Source organism: Pseudopodoces humilis, chromosome 5 (genome assembly GCF_049639895.1).
Source record: "Pseudopodoces humilis isolate 2021_Gansu_Grassland_sample_001 chromosome 5, ASM4963989v1, whole genome shotgun sequence".
Taxonomy (NCBI): Eukaryota; Metazoa; Chordata; class Aves; order Passeriformes; family Paridae; genus Pseudopodoces; species Pseudopodoces humilis.
The window spans coordinates 70,689,827-70,704,048 of record NC_142204.1 but is presented as its reverse complement, the minus strand read 5'-3'; the positions used below and the strand labels follow the sequence as shown (position 1 = coordinate 70,704,048).

The 14,222-nt window shown below is 46.3% G+C and overlaps 1 protein-coding gene across 1 annotated transcript in view; it reads left to right on the top strand.

The window, feature by feature from the left end:
• Positions 1 to 14,222, top strand: part of PLXNA4 (plexin A4) — a 423,238-nt gene that overhangs the window by 79,152 nt on the left and 329,864 nt on the right. The window lies entirely within an intron of this gene.

The following is a 14,222-nucleotide window of genomic DNA, read 5'->3' as shown; positions in this document are numbered from 1 at the left end:
GGCACTGAGTGAAGGTGGCTTTGATGCCCTGGTGCTTTGTTTTAAAGTCATAAATTAGCAGATGGATTGGATCTTGGCATCGCTAATTGGTCATTTGCACGGAGAGCTGATGAGAAAAAGGGAGAAAGTGACTTTATCCACAGGCAGAGGGTGAGGAGGAACAGTTTTAAACTAAGAGGAGAGGTTGAGATCAGTTGTTAGGTGGAAGTTCTTCCCTGTTAGGGAGGTGAGGCCCTGGCACAGGGTGCCCAGAGCAGCTGTGGCTGCCCCTGGATCCTGGAAGTGTCCAAGGCCAGGCTGGACAGGGCTTGGAGCAGCCTGGGACAGTGGAAGGTGGCCCTGCTCATGGAAGTGGGGTTGGAACTGGGTGATGTTTAAGTTCCCTTCCAACCCAAACCATTCTGGGATTCTGTGATTCATGGGGGTGTGAAGACAATTACTGAAGGTGCCCAAATCTCATTGTTTTGAGGCAGAATGTGCTGAAATCTCCTAAAAATCTTCCGTCAGGGTGCAGCTCCCGGTGACAGGAGTGCAAAAATTACTGCTGATTTTCCTGGGAGCCTCACAGAACCCGAAAGAACTTTCTATATCCTGTTGTCTTCTCTAACGAGAAGAAAGACTTTTTAAAGTGCCACCTTTATATGGGTTGTTCTGTTGGCATCGATGTTTCAGAGAGGCCCAGCTTAGCAAAACTGGCATCAAATAATTTCCTGCTGCTGTCCCTCTGTTTTCCTCTGCAAAATCCTAAACCTCTCTATGCAAGTCTGCCACGTCAGGATCCAGGAATATTTGTGAAGGTGTGTGAGACCCCTTATTATGGGCCTCTCTGCAAGCAAAGAATGTGACAGCATTTGAAGGTATTTTGCTGTGGTTTCAGATTTAACAGCAGCCATGGCAAATTCACATTTTTCTGTTAAAAAGAAAAGAAAAAAAAATACATAGGAAAAAGAAAAAAAAAAATCTCCTAGCACTTGATGGATTAAATAGTGCATTGACTGCCTAGAGCATTGGAGGTCTGGGTGGGATAAAAATGCACATGCCCATCTGGCACACAGCAAATATTGAAATCAGTGGAATTACATGGAATGTAAAATTTCCCCCCTCAATCCCCACTTTTCACTGTCACATTCTAATTCCAAGGCAAAGCAGTTATAAATCACGTACAGAACAGGGAAATGTGGAGCCTGTGTCAACTAACACAGGTGCCTGAGCTCCTGCAAGCTCTTGAGTTCTTGCAGAAGAACTGATGAGCAGAAGTGGCTGCAGTGAGAGAAATCTCAAAGGGTTCAAATCAAGCAGAAGTGTCAGTCAAGTAGCCCAACAATGCCTGGAAATCAGTGCTGAATTCTCCAGGAGGAAAATGATGCCATTTGTTTGCAATTCTAATACAATGAATCAACAGATCACTTGCAAAATGCTCCTGATGGAAATGTGCAAAATGGATGTGAACAAGCAGAGGCTGTGAGGGGAGAGGGGGTCTGGGTGCAGGCTTTGCTGCTGAAATTTGAAAGTGGTTTGGTCAAGCTCAGGTGGATCTGATGTATCCATAAAATCAAGTCCTGGGAGAACATGGAAGTGAAAGATTTCGGTTTTTGCTGCCGATGAGGAGGTTTTGGTAAAGAAGGAGTTGTCCTGGAGTGGTTGAATGTTTGGCAAAAACAGCAAATGTGGTGGACGTGAGATATAAAGTCTGAATGGATTAAAAATTACCTGGAAACAGAGACAGGTCTCCTAACAGACATAATTCCTCTGTTTCCCTTTCCTGTTGAAAAATCCAGCTTTTAGCACTGTTTGATTTTTGTTGTTGTTGGGTTTTGATGGGTTCTTTTTGGAGGTGGAGCAAGGAATTTCCATAGAAATTGGATAGAGATCAATTGTTCATTGTCTTTCCCACTGTAAGAACGAGGGATTTTTGCAGGGAATGAGTCACCTCTGGAGGAAAATTGCAAGTTTTAATTATTTTCAAATTATTATTTTTTTTTCAGTCATAGCAAGGAAAAGCAGAATCTATATCCTTTTCCCAGTCAGAAAAAAGCAATTAGGCTGCCATGGGAAAATCAGTGATATGGGATGAGCTGTTGGGGATCTGAATAAAACTTCTGAGCCAGGTGACCTCAAGGATTACCTGGGATTTGTGCTCCTTTTGGGAATTGTTCTGTGGACGAGTGTCACTGTCGGACACAAAATGATTCACACAGATACAGCTCGAAGTGTGATGAAAGAAGAAGGAAGTTTATTTGTTCTTTCAGTATTTATAGGTTTTGACAATGACCAGGGATTGGATAGTCAGGTCACCACCTTCCCAACCACACTGGCCGTGAGAGACGTCCATCAAAAGGCAAATCTTTAATGGAATGTATAAACACCTGTGTTTATAGTTACTTTCCTGGGAAAGTGGCTAGAAATTATGAAAAAAATATCAAAAGGCCTGATTCTCAGGGCGACAGGTGAGGAGCAATCTGGTTCTGAGGGTTGCTGGAACTCTGGTCTCTGCATCTTCTGGAGTCTCACCCACTCAGGCATAGATGGGAATTGCTCAAAAATTTCTGCAGTATAATGTCAGTCCTCATGGGAGATTACAAACATTTCCCTATGAGTGGAAAGGTGTTCACATCCACAGTGAGGCTGGAAGCAGGAGTGTATTAGGACAGAATTCCTAATGTGCAGACCGCTTGTCCCGCAAATGGTGTGTGAAAAATACCGGATTACACCCACGGAAAAGAATGCCAGGTCTGGAATGCTGGAATGCTGCACCATCACACATTGCTCACCTTGACTTCAGATCCAGAAGGATCCATTGCTTTCTCCCTTAAAGGACTATTGGGTAGCAGAACAACAAATTCCTTGTAGGATTGGCCCAAAGCATCTATATTTTTCTTTCCTCCACTGTGCAAATACGCGTATTGTGACATTAAATATGGGCTGGGATGATGGGAATACTCTGCTGCTTTGGCACTGAGAAGCTCCATTGAAGAAGAGCAGGAAATTGGGTTCCCTGACCCTTCTTTCCTCCCTGGGATGATGCCTAAAAGATCAGGACTGATTTGGGTCAGGGCAGAATTTCTGCTAATTACATTTTTTTTAATGTAGATTTTTTTTTTTTCTCTTTCGTTTCTATTAGTTTTTCTCTGTCTCCTTCTCCCACTGCTTTCTGCTTCTTCCATTTTCTCTTTTCCCTAATGCTTCCCTAAAGCAAAATAAGATGAACTTATGGTAAAACAGAATTTTTATTGTCTACACTGAAATTTGTGCTATTCCAGGTGACCATTTTTGTCTGGACTGAGAGAGGTTAAATGAGAGGTAGAGCTGTCTTTCATCTTCACACAGGTGCTTGAAGTGCTGCCTGGTCAAGGTCAGTTTTGGGACCTCCATCCAAAAAGTGAGCAGAACCCTGAGGAAGAGTGTGAAGATGGATCAGTTTCCTTTTCCCATCTTCCAGCACCCTGGGTGTTGTAAGGAAAAGCTCTGAGGGAATTTTTAAAAGAATGTCTTTGGGATTTGCCTCAATTTTTCACGAGAGGCAGCTGAGGTGTCTCAGCATCCTTTGGAGCATTGAGGTGGCTGCTGTCTCCTGGGAAGATGGAACTGCTCTCCTCCTTTCTTTTCTCCATGCTTTTTAGGATGGATGATGCTTTTATGAGCCTGGGGAACATGAAAGAGACCTGCTGGCCCAGAGAGGAGGAAAGCAAGGGGGAGGAGGATCGATTTTAGGGCTGTTTGGAGGGAAAATGGGAAGGCAGGAGTGTGCTCTTAATTAATAGTTTCCATCACTCGTGTTTCTGAGAGCACCTGCAAAGCAGAGGAACTGAACTGGATTCGTTGCTGGCTCTTTTCAAGATAGAAAAGCCCTTGACTACTTCATGGCTTTATATGAAGGGTAAACACTACACTGAGCTATTTGACAGCAGGACCTGGCTGTTGTTATCACCTCTTGTCCTCCTTCTACTTTAAATTTACATTTTTATTTAAAGCTATTTTCTCTCCTCCCAGTAGATTGAAAACCTAGAGTTATCTCCAAGGTTATCACTGGCTGTCTCTTCCCAAGGTCTGTAGCACAGGTAATTGGGGGAAAGTCAAGCAGCAGGGAGAATGTGAAGGGAGCTCAGAGCAGGCAACAAACAGCCTCAGATTTAAGTGGGAGGAGAGTCCAATAACCATGAGATGGAGCTTTGCCTTTGGAACAAATAAAGAAGGCTCCCTTTTAAGTCAAATCTTTTTTGCTCTTTCAGAAAAAGCAAAACTGTATCAGCCCTGGGAGAAAGGGACAGCCCAGGCTGTGGTTAATGCAGATGTGAGGAGGACACAAAGAGAAGGAAGAGCTGCAGATAACTCCTCTCCTATCAGCACTTGAGGAGAATTCATTGCTGATGTCTCTGCTTGGATCTGGACTTGGAGGGGTAAAGTCTGTCCTATCACAGACCTGCTGTAAGCCAGCAGCTCCCTCCTGTCTAGGTGACGTGGCAGGTGAATAATATCTTTCAAACACTTGCTTTTATTCATGGGGATTGAAGCTTCCTTTTGAAGCATCAAATCCGACAGTGGAATTATGGGTGGTGTACACAGGAGAAATCATCTTTTCTCTTGCTGCTGAATTCCTCAGAACAGGGTGGGGTGGGAAGAAGAGGCTCCCAGGAGCAGTTCAACTTTTGTGGAGGCTTGATAAAACCATCCCCACTTCTTGTTGGTTTTCATTTTCTTTTAACACTCTGTAATAAAGGGAAAGGATTTCCAGGGGCTGTTTCTGGCTAAGGTTCTGCTGGGGTTGGCTTTGTGCTCTTCGTGCTTTTTCCCCCCTCTCCTCTGGTGTGCCATGTGGCTCTTGCCTTCAAGCCTCCTTCTTTTTTAATTTTTTTTTTCCCTAAGAAGAGATTTATTTTTTTTTTTTCCTTCTGCAGAGATAAACATGATGACTTTTTCATGAGCATGGAAAAGCTCAGAAGCACTTGCAAAGCCCCAGCTCTTGTTTGATTTGTCCTTTGGACAAACAAGGCACAGTTCATAACTGTCCATGGAGGAGAGATTTGATTGATTCCATCAGCAGCATTGCAGGGAGTTATGGTGGATTTGAGCTTTATTTGTCTTTTTGTTTTGTGGTTTTTTTAAGTGGAAATATATAAAGAAGAATTATTGATTTCATTCTCCCAGAACTGTTACATTAAACTTATCTTCCACAGGTGTAACTGTTTTCTGATTCACTTGACGACCTCTCATCTTTAAGGGAAATTATTTTCCTCCGCCGCAGTATAAATTACATGTCAGACGGTTTTTAGGCAGTTTCAGGCTGGTTAGTTCAGAGACAGCACTGCAAAAAGGAGGCAAATTGGGTTTTATTGGGGGACAACTTCCTTTCTCTCCCAAGTTGGCTGTTGGGTATCATAATGGAATTCCCGATGCGGAGTCGTGCGTGTGTGGCTTGACAGGCCTGGACAAATGTAATATCCCAACAGGATCCAAGGCAGCTTTGCTGTATTATTTACTCTTATTTACTTATTTATTCCATTTTGAAGTGGAGGTGGCTCTTACTCAGTATAAAACTCCACACTGTGCTGTGTGATAATGGAGAATTTATTCCTGCTGGGCATAGAGAGGAGCCCCAGTCCACAACAACATCCCAGTCATTCGTGTGCTGCACGAGACATTTCCAGAAATACTTCTCCCTCTTTTTCAGTTCTTTTTCCTTTGTGGGAGGCTGGAATGACCCTGGGAAGAGGGTTTTCTCTGGATGTGACTCACACCTTGCTCTTGGGAGCAGAGGAGACGATGAGAGAGGATTTTGTGAGGTCTCAGACTTTCACTTGGAGAGCACAGCCGAGATCCAGAGCCAGGGCTTGGCCACCAGGAGGTGGAAAGGGCAGAGGATGGTGACAGAGAACAGGAGGTCACTTGTCCCTACCTTGCCAGTGGAGATTCAAGGCTGAGAGAGCAGGAAAATGGGCATATGTTTGTTATGAATGTGGATTTCAGAGGGGGAAACATCCCTCTGCCCATTCCACCACGTGGTTTCCTTCAGGGGGAGAGCAGGAAAAATCCTAAAACTGATCTGCCACGTCCTTAGGTCTCTTTCTGCCCAATCTCGGTCCAGCTAAAAAAGAGTGTCTGGTTGGTAGCCTGATTTTGGGTCTTTTTTTTGTTTCCCAGTGCTGACAACACCAGGTGTCCATGAAGACTTGAAAAATCCATCAATTTTGGAATAAGTACTGAAAAGTGGATGTAGGAAGGGTTCAGATTTCGGCCCCTGGGCACAAACCTGTAAAAAGCTTGGAAATTAAATACTTCAGGGTGATAAGGAACTTACAGCTTGTAGGTAACTGCAGCTTTTAAATATCTAATTTATATCTGTGCTTTTAGTCCTGTACTTTTTATCATTTTGGTTGTTTCCTCTCCCTCTGTACATCAGTGTCTTACCAGGGATGGAATGAAACCTGAGCTCAAAGGCAGACAGAAAACTGGAGATAGAATATTACTCACCCCTGTTTTACAACTGATTGAACTTGGGAATTCATCTGTGTGACTGTAGGACACAAAATATTTCCTCTGAGTGCCTGAATCTCCATTTCTCACCAGCTGACAAAAATCAAGCAGAACCTGTATTCTCCACCTGGGAGGCCAGAAGGATTCCAGACAAGTCTGTGGTTATAGGGAAATGGGGGATGCAGAACCTTCCAGGGCTGGGTGTAGGATCCAGTTAACAGCACACTGGACAAGCTGTTCTGATTTCAGGGTTTTCTCTCTGTCATTGCCACCAAATTTCTCTGAATCCTTGGCCAAATCCCTCGACCTGGTGTTTAGGCTCATCTTTTTAGAAAATGAGGTAGCTGTGATAACGTGCATGCGACAAAGAGGGAATGTTGAGCTCTGCAGGATGCAACAGGAAATCCATACTGAGGGCGTGGCTTTCTAACATTGACTAACATCATTTTGGGGTTTCTTTGCTTGGTTTTGCCTGGGGTTTTTGGGATTTTTTTCCCCCTGATGAATGTGCTGGTCTAACCTTGCAGATGTAACCGAACCCAGTAACCTCAGCCTTGTAGCTGTGCATGTACTCTGAGAAATGCTGGAGTGATTATGCATGAATGTTAATTAATCCCCAGCATGGTGGAGCATGTTGGGTGTCAGGGTATTGGGGGACAGTTATTCTCTTCCACTGCTTGCTTTCTGCATGAAACTGTATAAAAAAGCCTGCAGCACTTAGAATTTTGTGCATTTTGTTTTTTGCCTGTTCCCAGGAATTCCTATTTAGATGGAGGTTTTCTCAGTCAGGGACCACTTCCAGCAGCGTGCAGTGCCTGGCACAATGGGACCCTGCTCTTGGTTGTGACCTCGAAATGTTGCCATAATAATAATAATAATAGTCTGTGGCTTTTGGCACATCACCCATTAATCACAGCAGCTGTCGGGCAGAGCATTCGATGGGAATAGCTCCCTGCAAGAAAAAACAAACACAACAACACCCTGTGGCTTGTGGATCTTGAATCCACGCTCTGGAGGGTGCCAAGGAAGGAAGGAAGGGCTAAGCTGTGACATTTCACTCTGATTTGTTAACCTTGGCTGGTGTTCAGCTGCTCAGTGCTCAGCCCAGAGGGTCCCCAGAGACATCCAGCCTTTGAAATATTTACAGTGAGCACAAGCTGGAGTGAAGGTGCACACAGGCATCAGGGACAGAGCTTGCCATGGGGAAGAGGCATTCCTGGGATGGTTTACGTGCTGCTCCTGTATTTAATGCCTGTGCTGGACTTTTTCTCCCCCAAATTTTGTTTTGTGCAGAATTTGAGCACCCAGGATGCCCTGAGGTGGGAGCTTCATGGTTTGGCAGGTGTTGTGCAAAGAATTTTTTTGCTTCAGGTCCATGGGATGATCCCTGCTGGAAAGAGCAGGGAGATTTATCAGGCACTTACCTCAATCCCATGAAATTTGGTGGCCTGATGCCACAGACCACTTGTTTCCGTGCTCTGCCATAGGCAGAAAAGCAGATAAATGTGTTCAAAATTCACTCTTCAGAGGCATTCCCTGAAAATTGCTCCCCATGTTTATGCTTGAAAAGTTCCTTGGTGCTAAACTGGTCCATCTGCAGAAAGCAAACTGGTCCATTAGAACATCTGCAGAGAGTAAACCCAAGCAAACGAGATTACTGTCAATTTGTGTTTATTTGAATTACTGGATGAGTCCTAGTCATGGATCAGGGCTAAACATGTACAAATAATTGATTTTAGGTTCAGTGGCTCAAAGCAAAAACACGTGGAAAATCTTCTGCTTGACCTAAACCACTCTTTTTTTCCCAGTTTTCTGTTAAAATAAAGGCATTTAAAATGCAGCAAGAGAATGCAATGCTTTAACACAGAGCATTGTTAAATATTTGGAGCTTCGGGAAATATTTTCCTCCTCACTTTGATAGTTTCTAATTTTTGTCATTTAAAAAATCTACTAAAAATTCCTTCAGAATTAAATATCATCATCTTTAATGCTGCAATTTTATGAAGGAACTTCTCAAACTTTTCCAAGCTATTAAGAAGTATTTTGCTGTGGGTAATGCTTGCCCTGTGTTGATCGATGACAAGCCAACTTCTCTCTCCACTTTTAACTCAGACCCCAATGTGACAGATGGGGTTTAAAGAATGAGCATGAAGATTTTTAACTGAGGATTCTGACACTTTCTGCTTGAGGTATTTTTTTTTTTGCAGAGCCAAGGGCATTATGGAGTTTTGATGAGTTGGGTTAAATTTGCACTGTGAAATCTTGGGGGAATTGGGGTCAGCTTGGACTGGAAGTTGATATGAACCCTCTATCCAAGACCTGCTGTTCTAGAGTTGAACCAGAGCTGAATTCCAACCTTTTCTTCTTGGATTCCTTAGAAATGACACCATTCCAAACATGGAAACTGGCGTGAGGCCTCACCTTGGGATTTGGTATCTCACAGGCTCCAGGTGGGAAAGAGCAAAGTGTGCTTGAACCAGAGCAGTGGGAATAACCAAACCCAAGATCCGCTGTGTCCAGTGTTGAGGACTGAGCTGTTCACCTCCTCCACGTGCCACCTCCATGAGCACAGTGTGTCCCTGTGGCCTCCACCACAGCAGCTCCCTCTGGACCTTTCCCATCCTGGTTTGTTCCCTACAGGCACCTGAAGGCTTTTGGGGCAGCTTTGAAAAGCACCAAGGGCTAACCTTGCTGGTTGAGGAGGATGTGAAGCTGCTTGGGTTGAGGTTTTCTAGGAGGAGAAGTGGAAATAAGGATGGTTGCAGAGATGAGTGCAGCTGGAGCATCCCTGGCACCCCATCCCTGCCATGGGGGAGGCATCAGGGCACTTTGGCTCCAGCTCAGGAAGCCCCATGGAACAACCAGCATCATTTCCCAAAGGTGTTCCCTGCCTCTGGGAATGGTGGCCCCACCCATCCCAGTGCAGATGCTCTGGGAAGGGAGTGCAGACCCCAGCAGAGTTTATTGGTAAATGATTAAAACAGGCTTGAGCTGCTGTAGGAACAAGAGGTTGCCATGGAAACAGTCTCTTGATGTGTCCAGGTTTTGAAACCACTTTTCCCTCCTCTCCCGCCCTCAACGCTTCTTCTTTTTCCTGCTGTTGTTTTGTTGGAGATTCACCCTCCCGGGGTGAGGTGGTTCAGGTGGGCTCTGAGGACCAGGAAGGTACCGAGAGGAGCTGCTCATCCCAGGGAAGACTGTGAGGGTGGGAGACCCTCTCCACTTGTAGGAACCTTGGAAAGTGGGGTCTGGATGGACCCTGGAGGGTCACAATGTTGTGGGAGCAGGGGAGAATATCCCAGGGAAGCCCTTCTCCCAGAGACACCCAGCTGGGATGCTCTGAGCCTCTGAAGGGCTCTGCCCCACTGGGGTGCTCATCTCAGTAGTGACTCTTCTCCATCCCCTTCACCCCTCTTGGGAACGTGGCAATGGTGGGAAGCCACCTTTGGAACAATGGGAGATCAAGCCAGCGCCATAAGGAGCGGTTCTGAGAGACAAAAGAGGACCCCCTCCTCCTTGCCCACCCCTGCCTGGGCTCCCTAGCTTGGGGAGAGGAGCTTTCATTTCGCTCAAGTGGATGAAAAGCAGCCCCTCCCCGGTGGGGGTGTCATTATGCAGCTGTGGTGAAGAGCCATTGACGGCCCCTGCAAAGCTTTGAGGAGAATTTTCCTCATAGACCATTCAGCCCTGCTTTCAGACATGGAATTTTTTATTTTTACCAACCTCCTGCCTTTTTTTTTTTTTTTTTTCTTTTTTGTGTTTTCATCTAAAACACAGAAGCATCTGCATAAACACAAGCTCCTCCCTGTGTGTCGCTGCTTTTGTCCCTTCCCTGGGAATTCCCCTGGCTCTTTCCATCCTAAGCTCTTCAAATTCTGCATGAAATTCCTCTCTGCTGGAGCTATTGAGGATATGATACTATACTGTTATATATTATTTTACTATATTGTATGAAGGAGATATTTCAGTGTTTTACTGCATCTAGAGCAGGCCTGGGAAACCCTGAACCTGGGGTGGCTTTTCTGGCCTGTTCTAAAAGTTCCAAAGATTTTCCTCTACAACTCCCTGGAGGGTGGAGCCAGGTGGGGGTCGAGCTCTGCTCCCGCAGGACAAGGGACAGGATAAGAGGAAATGACTGAAAGTTGTGCCAGGGGAGGTTTAGATTGGATATTTGGGAAAATTTCTTCACTGAAGGGGTTGTTAAGCCCTGAAAGTGCTGGAATTGCTGTCCCTGGAGGGATTTAAGAGCCATATGGAGGTGGCACTTGGGGACATGGGTCAGTGGTGGCCTCGGCAATGCTGGGAATGGTTGGACTTGATGCTCTAGGAGGGATTTTCTAAATTATAGCAGGAGTTATGAAATCCAAGGTAACCTTCCATGCACTTGCTAAAATATATGGAAACTCTGTTAATTTTTTCCAGTATTGCATCATTGTCCAGACTTCCTCAGCAGGAAGGAAGTTATTGACACTGCAGTCCCTATTTGTGGTTTATTTTATGTATTTACGGTAAAATCCGCAAGTAATGCAGGCCCAACCTAAGTGACCTGCCAGGCCTCCCTTGGAATCACAGAATGGTTTGGAAGGGACCTTAAAGACTATCAAATTCCAACCCCCTGCCATGGGCACCTCCACCAGAACCTTCCATGGGCTCTGCTGAGCCATGACTACATCCAGGTGCCTTCTCCCTCTGATTGCCTGATGCAGCAGCAGTGACTGGTTTCCTAAATTGCCTTACATTTATGTGATGTGAATCCAGGTCTGAACACTCCCAGGGATGATGGATCTCAGGGGAGTTCATATGGAAACTTCTGCGTTGTTTATCTCAGCAATTCCCCAAGCTTGGGCTGCACTGGCTTACTTTAAATAACAAAATGGGTATTTTTGGTCAAGGATCTCCTAGTGCTCTGCTTGCCCAGCTGATGATAAGTGGAGAGCACCCAGCAGCCAAAATTGGAGAAGAAACCTTCAAAAAGTCCCAGCCCTTTTGCTCCAAGCTTGTAGGAACTTCTGTACATCCCCATGTTGTGTGTTATTTCTCGGATTTTCAAATTTCAAGCCCTCCCTCAAAGCCTGGACAGTTCCTCACTTTCATGGCATCTTAAAAGGGACCAGAGAGGCCCTGGAGTCCTTCTGCAGGAACGTCTCAATCAAAGGTGTCATGAAAGGGGTTTAATTTCAAAAGCTCTGAATTACACCTCGATCAGGAAGGACGTGGTAATGGTGGAATTGCTGAGCTCAGGAGGTTAAAGAATGAAGGGGAATTCACAGTTAACATCTGTGACACAACGAGTCAGGATGAGAGAGCCTCTGTCCTCAGAGCAGCTATCAAAGGCATTTCCCTGTTCCCATGCTTTTGGGAGATTTTTAATTACTCTGATGTTCGTTAAGAGTTACTTACGGCCAAATAAGCGGATTCTTAAATTCGAAGACGCTTTTTTTTTTTTTTTTGCTCCCAGAAATAACGGCAGAGCAGCAAATCAGCCCCAGCAAGGCAAGGAGGATGCAGTGAGCTCAGAGCTGCTCTGAAGCCAGATCAAATACCAGTTCACATAGCAGCCCCTGCCTCCATCTGCACCAGGATGATGACAGGAGAATTGCTTTGAATTCCTCCGAAGAAAAGCATCCAAGACAATGCTCTCCTGGGAAAGCCTCTCCTTTCCTGGTGTTCCATTCCCCGCTAGCTCTAATGCCAGAGGTGGCAGGTGGTGAACCTGTTGTGTGGGGAGGGGCAAGGGAACCGGAGAAGGGGAATTAGGCAGGTGTTTAGCAAGGCAAGCAGCAGCCATTCAGGGCTGCCATTCCTGGCCTTGCCTCCCGGCCACCTGGAGGAACCCGGCCTCTGGTGTCACCGCAGGGAGTTGGGAAAATACTGGAACAATGAGGAGCTGGGGCCTCCCAGGTGAAATGCCAAGCAGGACTGGAGTCTTAGACTGGGAGGGGTGGAGGAGAGTTCAGGTGTGTAATCTGGGTGAGCTACAGCCACGCAACCAGATTTCCTAGGAGCGAAATGTCCTTGGAGGAATGGCTTTGGGATGGCGCTGGCAATACGGGCACAGCTTTTTCCCTCGGTGTCTCGCTGGCAGTTTGTGATCTTCCTGCTGGCACATCAGAGCTGAGGAATATTGCATAAGCCTCACTGGGGACCTCAAAAGCAGATTAATTCCTTGAGCATCTTCCTTCTTGCCGCCAGTGAAGTCTGCTTCTCCGATGCGATCCAGGGAGACAGCTGGGCAGGGCTGGAACCTCCCCCAGACAGATAAGGCACAGGAGGAAGAGAGATAGCCCTTCCTCCAAAGCCCAACTGGCTTTTGGGAAGAAACCCTTTCTTGTGGCAGCTTGCAGTGTCCATCTGCAGAAGGGACCTCTCTCCAGGTACCACGGTGGTGATGACGATGATGATGATGATGAGACACTCAAGTTAAGGCGAGGACAGAGTGTGATTAAGTCCCTCCCTCAGGCAGAGCTCAGACAGGGAAAATGCTTTGGATGCAGTGGCCTGTAATTATGTAATTCTTCCTCGTTATCTTTTCTAATTGTTCTCAGTGCTGTTTCCTAAACTGATTGGAAACAATGGCAGATGGGGGTGAAGTGGGAGGCAGACGTGAGCGTGGCAGGCTGCCAGCGTAGCACAACGCTCTCCAGAAAGGGAGAAAGGAAAGGAAAAAGAGGGAAAAAATAAAAAAAATCCACGGTGGAGATTTGGATGCCAGGACCTGAATCGAGGGGACACCTGAACCACTGCCAGGCTGGGAGGTGCTGCCTGGGGATGTCTCATTCAGACTCATGCATATGCGATTTTCTGTGCTACATTCAAGAAATCCCAAGCCTTCCCCCATCCCTGGCACACCTCTGCTCCCCCAGAGCTTTGCTCTTTTCCTTTTTCCCCAGTACTCCAGTGCTGCAGTTTGAACTCTCACTGGGAGGGGCTTTGCCAGGAGAATCTGTGGTCTGCTCCCTCTGGCATTGAGTTGTTTACTTGTGTTTTGGAGAAATAAATTAAAAGAGAGGGAAATTTGGCTTGTTGCATTTGGAGGTGAGTGCGGGGAAGAATAAGGGGCCTTGGGGGAGATATTGCAGTGAGATTTCCTCATATTTGGCACAGGTTTCAGGGGAACTGCGGGGTGCAGCTCCCCAGGAGCTCCTTTTTGTCACGTTCACTCATTTTCTCTGCTACTCATCCTCCACTGCCCCCTCCTTGTGTGGGTGAGGGGTTTTTTTTGCAGGGATGTGTATCTCAGAGGTGTTTGGGGATCCAGCAGAGCCCTCTGCTCTCCTCTCACTGCCAGTCCTCTGCAGCACAGCAGGAAGGGAAAGCTCACACTGCTGCTGTAATTTTTTGTGTAGAGAAGGCCAGAACAAGCCCTGGTGGAATGTCTGAGCACCAATTTCCCATGGCAAGGGGAGAGGACAGAAGTCTGTGGGGTCATGAGGCATCCCACAGTGGCAGCATCACCACCCCTATGCCAAGCAGGGCTCACTTATGGGATGAGAGGTGCCCCTACAGAAAACAAACCCTCTTCATCCCTATGGGGTCAGCACCAGGCTGTGGAGGAGGCTCTGAGCCACCCCTGGGTGATCTCCCTTGTGCTGTACCTGGGTGGTGCTGATTTACCTTCCTCATCCCATTCTCTGAGTGTTTAATTTCTGTCTCAGCCCCCACGTCCTGACAGCGCTGGGAGCTGGGCAAGCAGCTAAGGGGTGAAAACAGAATTTATTAGAGCTGCCCTCTCCTCCTCCAAACCCAGACCT